This window comes from Schistocerca serialis, chromosome 3 (assembly GCF_023864345.2).
Source record: "Schistocerca serialis cubense isolate TAMUIC-IGC-003099 chromosome 3, iqSchSeri2.2, whole genome shotgun sequence".
NCBI lineage: Eukaryota > Metazoa > Arthropoda > Insecta > Orthoptera > Acrididae > Schistocerca > Schistocerca serialis.
This window is the reverse complement of record NC_064640.1, coordinates 878,246,349-878,261,058: the sequence shown is the minus strand read 5'-3', so window position 1 is coordinate 878,261,058 and position 14,710 is coordinate 878,246,349. Positions and strand designations below refer to the sequence as shown.

The 14,710-nt window shown below is 46.1% G+C and overlaps 1 protein-coding gene across 1 annotated transcript in view; it reads left to right on the top strand.

Moving 5' to 3' along the window:
- LOC126471294 (uncharacterized) overlaps positions 1 to 14,710 on the top strand; it is a 427,804-nt gene that overhangs the window by 370,614 nt on the left and 42,480 nt on the right. The window lies entirely within an intron of this gene.

The window sequence follows — 14,710 nt, the reverse complement described above, 5'->3', positions numbered from 1 at the left end:
AATTCCGTCAGGCACACTACGAGAAGTCCCATTTACAGTGCGTTAACGTGTAAACTCACATTTGGTGATGTAGGGACGGACTAACTCGCTCCAACGCTGACGCTATATGGCTATGTTGGAAGACGTCTCCGAACATGGGTCCCTGCCTTCAAATTGTTGCACAATTTTTTAAAAAATAATTTATGTTTATTGGTACAAGTGTGAAGAACTTTTCATATATAACGTTTCGAAATCTACGTCATATTCCGCCTGCCACCTAATGGTGCTTGGCGGAGGGTACTTCTGGTATCACTAACTCATCCTCCCCTTCCTTGTTCCACCCACGAATGGCACGTTGGAAGAATGATTGTAGAAATTTTGGAAATTTGTGGTAAGTTCCTATGGGACGAAACTGCTGAGGTCACCGGTCCCTAGGCTTACACACTACTTAAACTTAGTTACGTGAAGGAACACACACACACACACCCACACACGAGGGAGGACTCGAACCTCTGACAAGGGAGGCCGCGCGAAATGTGGCAAAGCGCGCCCCAGACCACGCGGATATCTCGTGCGGCAAGACTTGTCTTTGAGCCTCTGTATAAGGCCTACTTCCTCGAATTTTCTCGTCGTGGTCATTTCGCGTGATGTACGTGGGAGGAAGTAATACGTTGTCCGACTCTTTCTGGGCAGCGCTCTCTCAAAATTTTAATGGTAAATCTTTCCATAATGCACAGCGCCTGTCTTGTAACGTCTTTCACAGGAGTTTGTTGAGCATGTATGTAACGCTCTCGCGCCGACTAAACGATCCCGTGATGAAACGCGCCGCTCTTCATTGGGTCTTCTGAGTTCTGCCTGGTAAGGATCCTACATAGATGAACAGAATCAGTCGAACAAGAACCTTGTAAGCCATTTCCTTCGTGGATGAATTGCATTTCTTTAACCCTTTCAGTCCAGAATTTTTTGTACGAATATATAAAAATACGTACTCGTTCTCAAAATTATAATTTTTTAAATTTTTATGGACCAAAATAATTAATTTTGAAATATCCGCTGCTGCAATAAATAGACTGGTTATTCAGTAACTATCACGCAAAATAACGTCAATAATATTCAGTTATACAGTGGATTATAACTAACTAACTAACCACTTCCGTGTATTCTTGCGGTCACAAACGGCTGCGCGCTCGCTACATTGGCTTGTTGATATTTTCATAGTGATGCCCAACAGCTGGCAGCACTGGTGCTTGATGGAAAGGCTGAACAGTCACAAATGTGTACATGTGGCTTCCACCGGGGAAAAATGTTTTTGTAGCAGCTAAGACACATTAAAAGATAATGTACATAATTGTGGCCAGAGGGTCTGAAAAGATTAAGATTTTTCCTCTGAATCTATCTGGCGTTTTCATCAACTTAGGAAAATGTATCACGAACACAGCCCCTCGAATTTGTCGGTATCGTTTTGTTACGCACTGCATAAAAAGGGGTTCATTGCTGTGCGGGGACCGCTTCCGTAGCAAGGATTGCCAACGGACGTCTGTTCGGTGCTCGACTCGGAGGTAAGCCAGTTCGAATCCTTGTGGTGAATGAAATTGTCACTGCCAGTATTTATCCGGCAAGGGGAGAAGAGATAGTGGTGTGAAGCTGCTCATCACCAGTCTCCTGGATTAAATTTCAAACCTCTCCGCAGAGTCTCATGAAGCCAGGCTATGTTACACTGTTGTTGGTGACACGTCCGTCGAGTGGGACGTTAAGGTCGGGGGGCCCTGGAGAAGAGTAGGCTATGTGCTGGCATCTCATTATCATGCAACACAAACGTAACACTACACTATACAGGCGTTCTTTATACTCACCTACACCCTGAAAATACACATACGGCACACCTACCACATATCCGCAAGGAAAGGGGCCCGATGTGCACGAAGGAACAACGCCCTTTCCGATAGGCGGCTGAACCCATTCCATGGAATATCCTAGTCAACGATGTCATACGACGTGCACAGTTTTAATTTGAGTTGTGGGCAGATATAGGTCAGGATGGGCAAATTAATATCACCCCTATAGGAGAAACGTGGTTACCCTACTTAGGATCTCTACATCGAACAGAATTTCTTGCGAATTTCTTGCCGTTTGTACAAAAACACTGAATTTTAATTTCAAGAATAATTCGGGGAACTGAACTGGGACATTATAATATTTAATATCTGCCAGAGACTTGATCTGTGACTAACGATTGGAAGTTTGGATCATAGACAGCTGGGAGAGGTTGATGATGATACAACAGATGTTTTAGAAACATTCAGAGTTGTTCATTACCCGCTTTCAAATCCCAGAAAGAAAAAGGTTTGGCTCACCGCAGTCTGGAAGCTTCTGGCTTGAAGCTACATTTATTGGTAGTGTTTATTTCTCCGATTCGTTATTCAAACGATCTTAAGCTAGCGTCTCAACACTGATAGGATCTAGCGCAGAACTTCCCATTATGCAAAATTCTCTTGCGATTGTGGGGAAACGAATTCCTTGTTTCCAGCTCATTAACTAGCATCACAGCTAGCGATGGAGAGGCTTTTTAACAAATAATTTATGCTTTTGGAGCTGTTTTGTAGTATAAGTGCGTAGAACGTTTCGTCCAGAATGTCTGTCAGCTCTGGAAGAGCGTCATAAACACAACGGCAATAGTTGAATAACATATTGTTGCAACATTTGATGAATTTGTGGGTAAGATGATTTACAGTATTTTGTATTTGGGTCCTTTAAACTGTTGGACTAAAAATTTCGATGCTATGAACGAAACATCGACAGAGCTTGATACACCACTGGCCATTGAAATTGCTAAACCACGAAGATGACATGCTACAGACGCGAAATTTAACCAGCAGGAAGAAGATGCTGTGATATGCAAATTATTAGCTTTTCAGAGTATTCACACAAGGTTGGCGCCGGTCGCGACACCTACAACGTGCTGACATGAGGTAAGTATCCGACCGATTTCTCATACACAAACAGCAGTTGACCGGCGTTGCCTGGTGAAACGTTGTTGTGATGCCTCGTGTAAGGAGGAGATATGCGGACCATCACGTTTCCGACTTTGATAAAGGTCGGATTGTAGCCTATCGCGATTGCGGTTTATCGTATCGCAGCATTGCTGCTCGCGTTGGACGACATCCAATGACTGTTAGCAGAATTGGAATCGGTGGGTTCAGGAGGGTAATACGGAACGCCGTGCTGGATTCCAACGGCCTCGTATCACTAGCAATCGAGATGACAGGCATCTTATCCGCATGGCTGTAACGGATCGCCGGCCGAAGTGGCCGTGCGGTTAAAGGCGCTGCAGTCTTGAACCGCAAGACCGCAAGACCGCTACGGTCGCAGGTTCGAATCCTGCCTCGGGCATGGATGTTTGTGATGTCCTTAGGTTAGTTAGGTTTAACTAGTTCTAAGTTCTAGGGGACTAATGACCTCAGCAGTTGAGTCCCATAGTGCTCAGAGCCATTTGAACCATTTTTGTAACGGATCGCTCAGCCACGTCTCGATCCCTGAGTCAACGATGGGGACGTTTGCAAGACAACAACCATCTGCAAGAACAGTTCGACGACGTTTGCAGCAGCATGGACTACCCTTGACGCTGCATCACAGACAGGAGCGCCTGCGATGGTGTACTCAATGACGAACCAGTGTGCACGAATGGCAAAACGTCATTCTTTTCGGATGAATACAGGTTCTATTTACAGCATAATGATGGTCGGATACGTGTTTGGCGACATCGCAGTGAACGCACATTGGAAGCGTGTATTCGTCCACGCCATACTGGCGTATCACCCAGCGTGATGGTATGGGGTGCCATTGGTTACACGTCTCGGTCTCCTCTTGTTCGCATTGACGGCACTTTGAACAGTGGACGTCACATTTCAGGTGTGTTACGACCCGTGGCTCTACCCTTCATTCAATCCCTGCGAAACCCTAAATTTCAGCAGGATAATGCACGACCGCATGTTGCTGGTCCTGTACAGAGCCTTTCTGGATACAGGGAATGTTCGACTGCTGCCCTGGCCAGCACATTCTCCAGATCTCTCACCAATTGAAAACGTCTGGTCAATGGTGGCCGAGAAACTGGCTCGTCACAATACGGCAGTCACTACTTTTGATAAACTGTGGTATCGTGTTGAAGCTGCATGGGCAGCTGTACCTGTACGCGCCATCCAAGCTCTGTTTGACTCAGTGCCCAGGCGTATCAAGGCAGTTTTTACGGCCAGAGGTGGTTGTTCTGGGTACTGATTTCTCAGGATCTATGCACCTAAATTGCGTGAAAATGTAATCACATGTCAGTTCTAGTGTAATATATTTGTCCAATGAATACCCGTTTATCATCTGCATTTCGTCTTGGTGTAGCCATTTTAATGGCCAGTAGTGTAGGTTCAAATGGCTCTGAGCACTATGGCACTTAACATCAGAGGTTATCAGTCCCCTAGAACTTCGAACTGCTTAAACGTAACTAACCTAAGGACATCACACACATCCATGCCCGAGGCAAGATTCGAACCTGCTACCGTAGCGGTCGCGCGGTTCCAGACTGTAGCGCCTAGAACCGCTCGGCCACCCCGGCCGGCGGTAAAATAGGACAGGCGGCGAACTGTATCGGAAGTAACATCAGACTTTAATTCTGGACAAGGTGCAGGTATTTCTGAACACACAGTGCACCGAACACTCCTAACGATGGGCCTCCACAGCTGACAACTCATGCATGTGCCACGGTGGGCGTTGGCACAGTGGCAGAGCGCTGCATGGTTGATGAATCTCGATACATTCTTATTCATGCCCATAGGAGGGCGCCAATCCGTCGTCTTCCAGGGAACAACTCCGTGACACTTTTACTGCGGGATGGAGACAGGCTGGCGGCGGCTCCATTATGCTATGGGAAACATGCACGTGGGCGGCTGGTGTGCCCGAGCGGCTCTAGACTATTCAGTCCGGAACCACGCGGCTACTACGGTTGCAGGTTCGAATCCTGCCTCAGGCATGGATGTGTGTGATGTCCTTAGGATAATTAGGTTAAGTACACTCCTGGAAATGGAAAAAAGAACACATTGACACCGGTGTGTCAGACCCACCATACTTGCTCCGGACACTGCGAGAGGGCTGTACAAGCAATGATCACACTCACGGCACAGCGGACACACCAGGAACCGCGGTGTTGGCCGTCGAATGGCGCTAGCTGCGCAGCATTTGTGCACCGCCGCCGTCAGTGTCAGCCAGTTTGCCGTGGCATACGGAGCTCCATCGCAGTCTTTAACACTGGTAGCATGCCGCGACAGCGTGGACGTGAACCGTATGTGCAGTTGACGGACTTTGAGCGAGGGCGTATAGTGGGCATGCGGGAGGCCGGGTGGACGTACCGCCGAATTGCTCAACACGCGGGGCGTGAGGTCTCCACAGTACATCGATGTTGTCGCCAGTGGTCGGCGGAAGGTGCACGTGCCCGTCGACCTGGGACCGGACCGCAGCGACGCACGGATGCACGCCAAGACCGTAGGATCCTACGCAGTGCCGTAGGGGACCGCATCGCCACTTCCCAGCAAATTAGGCACACTGTTGCTCCTGGGGTATCGGCGAGGACCATTCGCTACCGTCTCCATGAAGCTGGGCTACGGTCCCGCACACCGTTAGGCCGTCTTCCGCTCACGCCCCAACATTGTGCAGCCCGCCTCCAGTGGTGTCGCGACAGGCGTGAATGGAGGGACGAATGGAGACGTGTCGTCTTCAGCGATGAGAGTCGCTTCTGCCTTGGTGCCAATGATGGTCGTATGCGTGTTTGGCGCCGTGCAGGTGAGCGCCACAATCAGGACTGCATACGACCGAGGCACACAGGGCCAACACCCGGCATCATGGTGTGGGGAGCGATCTCCTACACTGGCCGTACACCACTGGTGATCGTCGAGGGGACACTGAATAGTGCACGGTACATCCAAACCGTCATCGAACCCATCGTTCTACCATTCCTAGACCGGCAAGGGAACTTGCTGTTCCAACAGGACAATGCACGTCCGCACGTATCCCGTGCCACCCAACGTGCTCTAGAAGGTGTAAGTCAACTATCCTGGCCAGCAAGATCTCCGGATCTGTCCCCCATTGAGCATGTTTGGGACTGGATGAAGCGTCGTCTCACGCGGTCTGCACGTCCAGCACGAACGCTGGTCCAACTGAGGCGCCAGGTGGAAATGGCATGGCAAGCCGTTCCACAGGACTACATCCAGCATCTCTACGATCGTCTCCATGGGAGAATAGCAGCCTGCATTGCTGCGAAAGGTGGATATACACTGTACTAGTGCCGACATTGTGCATGCTCTGTTGCCTGTGTCTATGTGCCTGTGGTTCTGTCAGTGTGATCATGTGATGTATCTGACCCCAGGAATGTGTCAATAAAGTTTCCCCTTCCTGGGACAATGAATTCACGGTGTTCTTATTTCAATTTCCAGGAGTGTAGTTCTAAGTCTAGGGGACTGATGACCTCATGTGTTAAGCCCCATAGTGCTTAGAGCTATTTGAACCAATTTGAACATGCACGTGGGCACCCGTGTGTCCTGTGGAGCTCTTGCAAGGCACCATGACGGCCAATAAATATCGTAGTTACGTTCATTGGTTGCAGACCACGTACACTCCTTCATGACAATCACCTTTTCGGACGGCACTGGTATTGTTCAACAAGATAATGCGCCATGTCACAAGGCAAGCAGTGTGATGGAGTGGTTCGAGGGACACAGTGGCTAATTCCACTTGATGTGCTGACCTACACCCCCAATTCGCCATCTCCGAACCCAATCGAACACTTCTGAGATGTAACTGAATGGGGCGTTAGAGCTCATCGCCCCCCTTCCCGGAATATTCGGGAATTAGGTGACTCTCGTGTACAGATGCAAGCACAGCCGCTGTTGTCAGTGCCAAAGGTGGACGTTCCGGATATCAGGTAGGTGTTCATAATGTTCTGGCTGATCAGAGTATACTGAGTGACAAAAAAATCTGAAGCAGTCAGTAGACATTTTGGATGTCAATGTAACTTCAACTCGAACGCACTATCGCCTGGTACGTAGATAGAGTTGTAATTTTCTGTAACTGGAAAAACGGCCACCAGAGTTCATTAGTGTTGTTAGTGTGTATTGTTGCTACCTAGCCTTGTAGGTTGCTTATATGAACAGCGTCAGATGTTGAGTGATCGCTGTGAAGGACACGGAGATGCCACGTACTCTTCTAAGCCAGCCGACAGAGTATGAAAGGGGCCTCATTATGAATCTCCATTTGGTCGATAGGTCGAATTGCGCAATATACAGATTTCTACATCTACATGGATATACTGCAAATCACATTTAAGTGCCTGGCAGAGGGTTCATCGAACCACCTTCACAGTTCTCTATTTTTCAAATCTCGTATAGCGCGTGGAAGGAATGAACATCTATATCATTCCGTACGAGTTCTGATTTCCCTTATTTTATCGTTGTGATCGTTCCGCCCTATGTAGGTCGTTGTCAACAAAATATTTTCGCATTCGGAGGAGAAAGTTGGTGATTTGAGTTTCGTGAGAAGATTCCGTTGCAACGAAACACGACTTTCTTTTAATGATGTCCAGCCCAAATCCTGTATCATTTCTGTGACACTCTCTCCCATATTTCACGATAATACAAAACGTGCTGCCTTTCTTTGAGCTTTTTCGATGTACTGCATCAGCCCTACCTGGTAAGGATCCCACACTACGCACCAGTATTCTAAAAGAGGACGGACAAGCTTAGTGTAGGCAGTGTCCTTAGTAAGTCTGTTACATTTTCTAAGTGTCCTGTCAATAAAACGCAGCCTTTGGTTAGCCTTCCCCACAACATTTTCTGTGTGTTCCTTCCAATTTAAGTTGTTCGTAATTGTAATACCTAGGCATTTAGTTGCATTTACGGCCTTTAGATTAGACTGATTTATCGTGTAACCGAAGCTTAACGAGTTCCTTTTAGCACTCATGTGGATGAACTCACACTTTTCGTTATTTAGGGTCAAACTGCCACTTTTCAAACCATTCAGATATTTTTTCTAAATCGTTTTGATGTTCTGATGAATTTCCTAGTCGATAAACGACAGCGTCAACTGCAAACAACCGAAGACGGCTGCTCAAATTGTCTCCCAAATCGTTTATATAGGTAAGGAACAGCAAAAGACCTATAACACTATCTTGGGGAACGCCAGAAATCACTTCTGTTTTACTCGATGACTATCCGTCAATTACTACGAACTGTGACCTCTCTGACAGGAAATCGCAAATCCCGTCACATAACTGTGACGAGAATCCATAAGCACGCAATTTCACTACGAGCCGCTTGTGTGGTACAGTGTCAAAAGTCTTCCAGAAATCCAGGAATTCGGAATCGATCTGAAATCCCTTGTCAATAGCACTCAGCACTTCATGTGAATAAAGAGATAGTTGTATTTCACAGGAACGATGTTTTCTAAACCCATGTTGACTGTGTGTCAATAGACTGTTTTCTTCGAGGTAATTCATAATGTTAGAACACAATATATGTTCCAGAATCCTGCTACATATCGAGGTTAACGATATGGGCCTGTAATTTAGTGGATTACTCCTACTACCTTTCTTGAATATTGGTGTGACCTGTGCAACTTTCCAGTCTTTGGGTACGGATCTTTCGTCGAGTGAACGGTTGTACATGATTGTTAAGTATGGAGCTAATGCATCAGCATACCCGAAAGGAAAGTAATTGGTATACAGTCTGGACCAGAAGACTTGCTTTTGTTAAGTGATTTGAGTTGCTTCACTACTCCGAGGATATTTACTTGTACGTTACTTATGTTGGCAGCTGTTCTCGATTCAAATTCTGGAATATTCACTTCGTCTTCGTTTGTGAAGGCATTTCGGAAGGCTGTGCTTAGTAAATCTGCTTTGGCAGCACTGGCTTCGATAGTATCTCCATTGTTATCGCGCAGAGAAGGCATTGATTGTTTCTTGCCGCTAACATACATCACATACGACCAGAATCTCTCCGAATATTCTGCCAGGTTTCGAGACAAAGTTTCGTTGTGGAAAGTGTTGTAGGCGTCTCCCGTTGAACTCCGCGCTAAGTTTCGAGCTTCTGTAAAGGATCGCCAATCTTGGGAATTTTGCGTCTGTTTAAATTTGGCAAGTTTGTTTTGTGTTGTTTCTGCAACAATGTTCTAATCCGTTTTGTGTACCAGGAAGGATCAGCTCCGTCGTTTGTTAGTTTATTTGGTATAAACCTTTGAATTGCTGCCGATACTTTTCCTTTGAATTAAAGCCATATCTGGTCTACACTTATATTATTAATTTGGAATGAGTGGAGATTGTCTCTCAGGGAGGCGTCAAGTGAATTTTTATCTACTTTTTTGAATAGGTATCTTTTTCGCTTATTTTTCTAGGATTTGGGGATTACAATAGTCAGTCTCGCTACGACAACCCTATGTTCACTATTCCCTATATCGGTTTTGATGTTGGTTATTAACTCAGGATTATTTGTTGCTAAGAGGTCAAGTGTGTTTTCACAACAGTTTACTATTGGCGTGGGCTCATGAACTAACTGCTCGACCATTGCGATGTGACAGTTGACTAATGTTGTTGGACTACACTGGAACTAGAGGACAGCCATACTCCTTGTCAAGGTTCTACGTCTGACCACAACAAGGGAAGATCGTAACTCCTTCACATGGAGTACCTGCAACGTTCTATGTCATGTACCATTGGTCAGGGCGACAAAGCAGCCGTCCGATGCGCAGGCTACCGTTCAGACCACAACACAAATGGCTGCGTTTGGAGTCGTGCCGTGCCAGGACATCTGAACAGCTGATGAATGGCGTCGTATTGTGTTCGTCACGGCTGGCCGTGATTGAGGGAACTACGGCACAATGGTAAGCCCCGGACACTCTTCGTCCTCGTGTTACCCCTCATGCGGCTGTCTCATGGAGCCATTTTTTCAACAGGACAATGCTCCTTCACACATGGTGTGTCTATGAACTATGTGACTATGTGTGATGGATGCTGAGGTACTCATGTGGCCAGCGAGAACCCATGACCTCCCATGACCAGAACTTTTGTGGGACCATATCTGACTCAAATCCGTCCCAGTGCCAGTATACAAGCTGTCAAGGACTATTTACAACAGTTGTGGGCCAACATGCCTCAATAGAGAATATGACGACATTATGACACCATTCCGAACCGAATGAGTGCATGCATCCGGACCAGAGGGTTTGCAAAGTCATATTGGTAAGTGGCTCGTAGTGCTAAGTTATTTGTAAATGTGACTCGATATTGCAGTCACTGAAACAGCATCACATACCCTCTCAACGCTTGTAGCTATATTTTGTTTCCTCCTCATCTTCTCGGTCTTTCACTCATTTGTTAAAAAATGGTTCAAATGGCTCTGAGCACTATGGGACTTAACATCTATGGTCATCAGTCCCCTAGAACTTAGTACTACTTAAACCTAACTAACCTAAGGACAGCACACAACACCCAGTCATCACGCACTCATTTGCCAGGCAGCGAAATTTAGCAGCATCAAACTGTCTACTCTACAAATATATCTTTATACGAGGTTCACTCCAAAAGAAATGCCCACTATTTTTTTTTTAATCCATCTTTTATTCTACATGTTTGAAAGTTTTACAGTGTGTAGATACATCCTTTAGGAACAATATTTTCATTTCTCCACATAATTTGCATCCTTCTCAACTGCCTTACGCCATCTTGGAACGAGCACCTGTATTCTGGACCGACCAGTTGGACCCGCTGTTTGGCAGCGTGCGCAAGGGAGTCATCATCTTCAAACCTTGTTCCACGAAGAGAGTCTTTCAGTTTCCCAAAGAGATGATAGTCACATGGAGCCCAGTCAGGACCTTAAGGCGGGTGTTTCAGTGTTGTCCATCCGAGTTTTGTGATCGCTTGCATGGTTTCTTTGGCTGACATGTGACCGTGCATTGTCGTGCAGCAGCAAAACATCCTGCTTTTGATGATGTGGTCGAACACGACTCAGTCGAGCTTGAAGCTTCTTCAGAGTCGTCACATATGCATTAGAATTTATGGTGGTTCTACTTGGCATGATGTCCACAAGCAAGAGTCCTTCGGAATCGAAAAACACCGTAGCCATAACTTTTCCAGCAGAAAGTGTGGTTTTGAATTTTATTTCTTGGGTGAATTTGCATGATGCCACTCCATTGATTGCCTCTTCGTCTCTGGTGAAAAATGATGGAGCCATGTTTCACCAGCTGTCACAATTCTTCCAAGAAATTCATCTCCACCATTCTCGTACTGTTCCATAAGTTCGCTGCATACCGTTTTTCTTGTTTCTTTGTGAGCCACTGTCAGCATCTTTGGAACCCACCTGGCACAAACCTTTTTTAACGCCAACACTTTCAGTATTCTGCAAACACTTCCTTCCCCTATCCCAACGTAGCGTGACAATTTGTTCACTGTGATGCGTCTGTCAGCAGTCAGCAATTCGTTAACTCTCAGAACATTGTCTGGAGTGTGTGCAGTACGAGGCCTGCCGCTGCGAGGACAATTCTCAATACTGCCGTGCCCGCTTTCATCACGTAAGCTGCTTGCCCACCGACTAACTGTACTGCGATCGACAGCAGCATCTCCGTACACCTTTTTCAACCTCGTGTGGATGTTTCCCACTGTCTCGTTTTCACAGCACAGGAATTCTATGACAGCACGTTGCTTCTGACGAACGTCAAATGTAACATCCATCTTGAAGACATTCTGTGACTGCGCCACTCACGGGAACAGGTTGAACTAAGTTTGAAAACAAGCTGGAAGGATGTATGTACACACTGGAAAACTTTCACACATGCAGAATGATAACTGTATTTATACAAAAATAGTGTGCATTTCTTTTGGAGTGACCCTCGTACATATTCGACAGGCCACTGTGCACAACACTGCAGAAGGGTACGTCGGATCAATTCATATTGCATTCGCGTCAGGAGCGAAATAATAGTCACTATTTGTATGCTATAGTAATATGTCTTGTCCTATCTTCGTGGTGCCTATACGAGGTATAAGACGGAAGCAGTGGAATTGTTGCATTGTCTGCTTCACATAACCAACATGCTTTCGCGAGAACACGTCGTCTTTCATCCACAGACTGCAATTAGTGCACGTCTTTTGAACTTTCGTGTGGCCTCTTCCGACCTGTTAAGATCGTAGGCTATTGAGGCCCACTTGCTAAGTCTTCCATTCGTCTTCGCTACCAATGATTTCACGTATTCGTCCCATTTCGTATCAGTTCATAGAATTACCCCAGGAGAATTAAAATATCTGACAGACTCCAGAAATTTACGACCAATCTTGTAATGGGATACTATCGGGTTCCTCCCTTGTTTACGGGAATTGTCTTGGAATCATCCTTATTTAAACACAGTTTCAGTCAGTACACCAAGTAAAATTACTGTTATTCTAGGTTTCCTTAAAAAAAGTTTATGCATGATAGTGACCTGAAGAGAATAATGTTGCCCAACAATGTGAGAATGCTACTGATCCTACCTGATAACTCTTTTAAGTAAGTAGAGTATATTAGCGATTTAATTACGCTTTTTGTTTTGACACACCCGATGTCACTTTTTTTTACATTCTCCGTCCAAAGTAACGCGCTCTGTTCTATTCGTTAATATCACTATAGATTGGTTCGTCTCCACGAAAAAGACAGGAAAAGCTGCACGACACCTGTTGGTTCACTTTGTTTATCAATATAGATCCCATATTTTCATAACAGAAATCGACGGCAAGCGACGCAGCTGGTAGGATAACTTATGTTAGAAGATACCCAAGCACTAAAGCGTTTATGTCCATACCTCAGGGAGGCAAAGCGCACAAAATTAAATGAATGAATACAGGCAGATCTTGGTCCCCTCTACGGCATCTAAGGCCGGACAGTGAAAGGCCACAAAAGCCGACAATTAGCTGGACAGAGGAGGTCAGGCGGTCGCAGACACTGTCTAGACGGAGAAAGCGGCTCACATGCCGCATCTTGTCATATTAATGACGCAATGACCGTGTCTGCTGCATAACACTCGTTTTCGAATGCAGTAACGACATTACGAACACTGTAACGTTAGAAACGGAAAACGGGAGACTGCCAATGAGACAAAGACCACTTCGCCACAGTTTCATGTATTTGTGCGGAAGGAGAATTTAAATGAAATGGAAACTATGGTTATGAAATTTGACTGAGAATCCTTAAGACGGATTTGTGAGCGTAATTATTACGGCAGAGCTGTCTAAGAATCCGAAGAAGCTTAGATCATACTTAAAATTTATCAACGGAGCCAAGTAAACCGACCGAAATGGAAAGTATTATAACATGAGGCACCAATTCGATACTTATTGGGCTTTGTGGAGCTTTTCGTTGGTCAAACTTTCATTCCATTCGCAACTGCTGTCCATCGTCAACATCAGTATGAAGTGTGACCTCCACGATCACGAACACAATATTGTACGAAGACGTGCTGAAAAGGATTATCTCCGACTTCTTTTTATGTGAAATCTCTTAAGGCTTTTGAAACAAAACAAACGTTACTAACATTCTACATCTTAATTCTTCGTAGCCTCCTCCCGCTAGAAAGCTCTGTATTGCAGCATTTAACATGGAGGTGTGTAACACAGCTACGCTATGTGATCTAAAGTATCCAGACACCTGACTGAAAATGAATTACAAGTTCGTGGCGCCCCCCAACGGTAATGCTGGAATTCAGTATGGTGTTGGCCCACCCTTAGCCTTGATGACAGCTTCCACTCTCGCAGGCACACGTCCAATCAGGTGCTGGAAGGTTTCTTGGGAAATGGCAGCCCATTCTTCACAGAGTGCTGCACTGAGGAGAGAGATCGATGTCGGTCGGTGAGACCTGGCATCAAGTCGGCCTTCCAGAACATCCCAAAGGTGTTATGTAGGATTCAGGTCAGGACTCTGTGCACGCCAGTCCATTACAGGGATGTTATTGTTGTGTAACCACTCCGCCATAGGCCGTGCATTATGAATAGGTGCTCGATCGCGTTGAAAGATGCAATCGTCACCGCCGAATAGCTCTTCAACAGTTTGAAGCAAGAAGGTGCTTAAAACATCAATGTAGGCCTGTGCTGTAATAGTGCCACGCAAAACAACAAGGGGTGCAAGCCCCCTCCATGGGAAACACGACCACGCCATAACGCCACCTCCTCCGAATTTTACTGTTGGCACTACACACGCTGGCAGATGACGTTCACCGGGCATTCGCCATACCCACACCCTGCCATCCGATCGCCACATTGTGTACCGTGATTCGTCACTCCACACAACATTTCTCCACTGTTCAATCGCCCAATGTTTACGCTCCTTGCACTAAGATAGGCGTCGTTCGGCATTTACCGGCGTGATGGGTGGCTTATGAGTAGCCGCTCGGCCATGAAATCCAAGTTTTCTCACCTCCCACCTAATTGTCATAGTACTTGCAGTGGATCCTGATACAGTTCGGAATTCATGTGTGATGGTCTGGATAGATGTCTGCCTATTACACATTACGACCCTCTTCAGCTGTCGACGGTCTCTGTCAGTCAACAGACCAGGTCGGCCTGTACGCTTTTGTGCTGTACGTGTCCCTTCACGTTTCCACTTCACTATCACATCGATAACAGTGGACCTAGGGATGTTTAGGAGTGTGGAAATCTGGCGTACAGACGTATGACAGAAGTGAC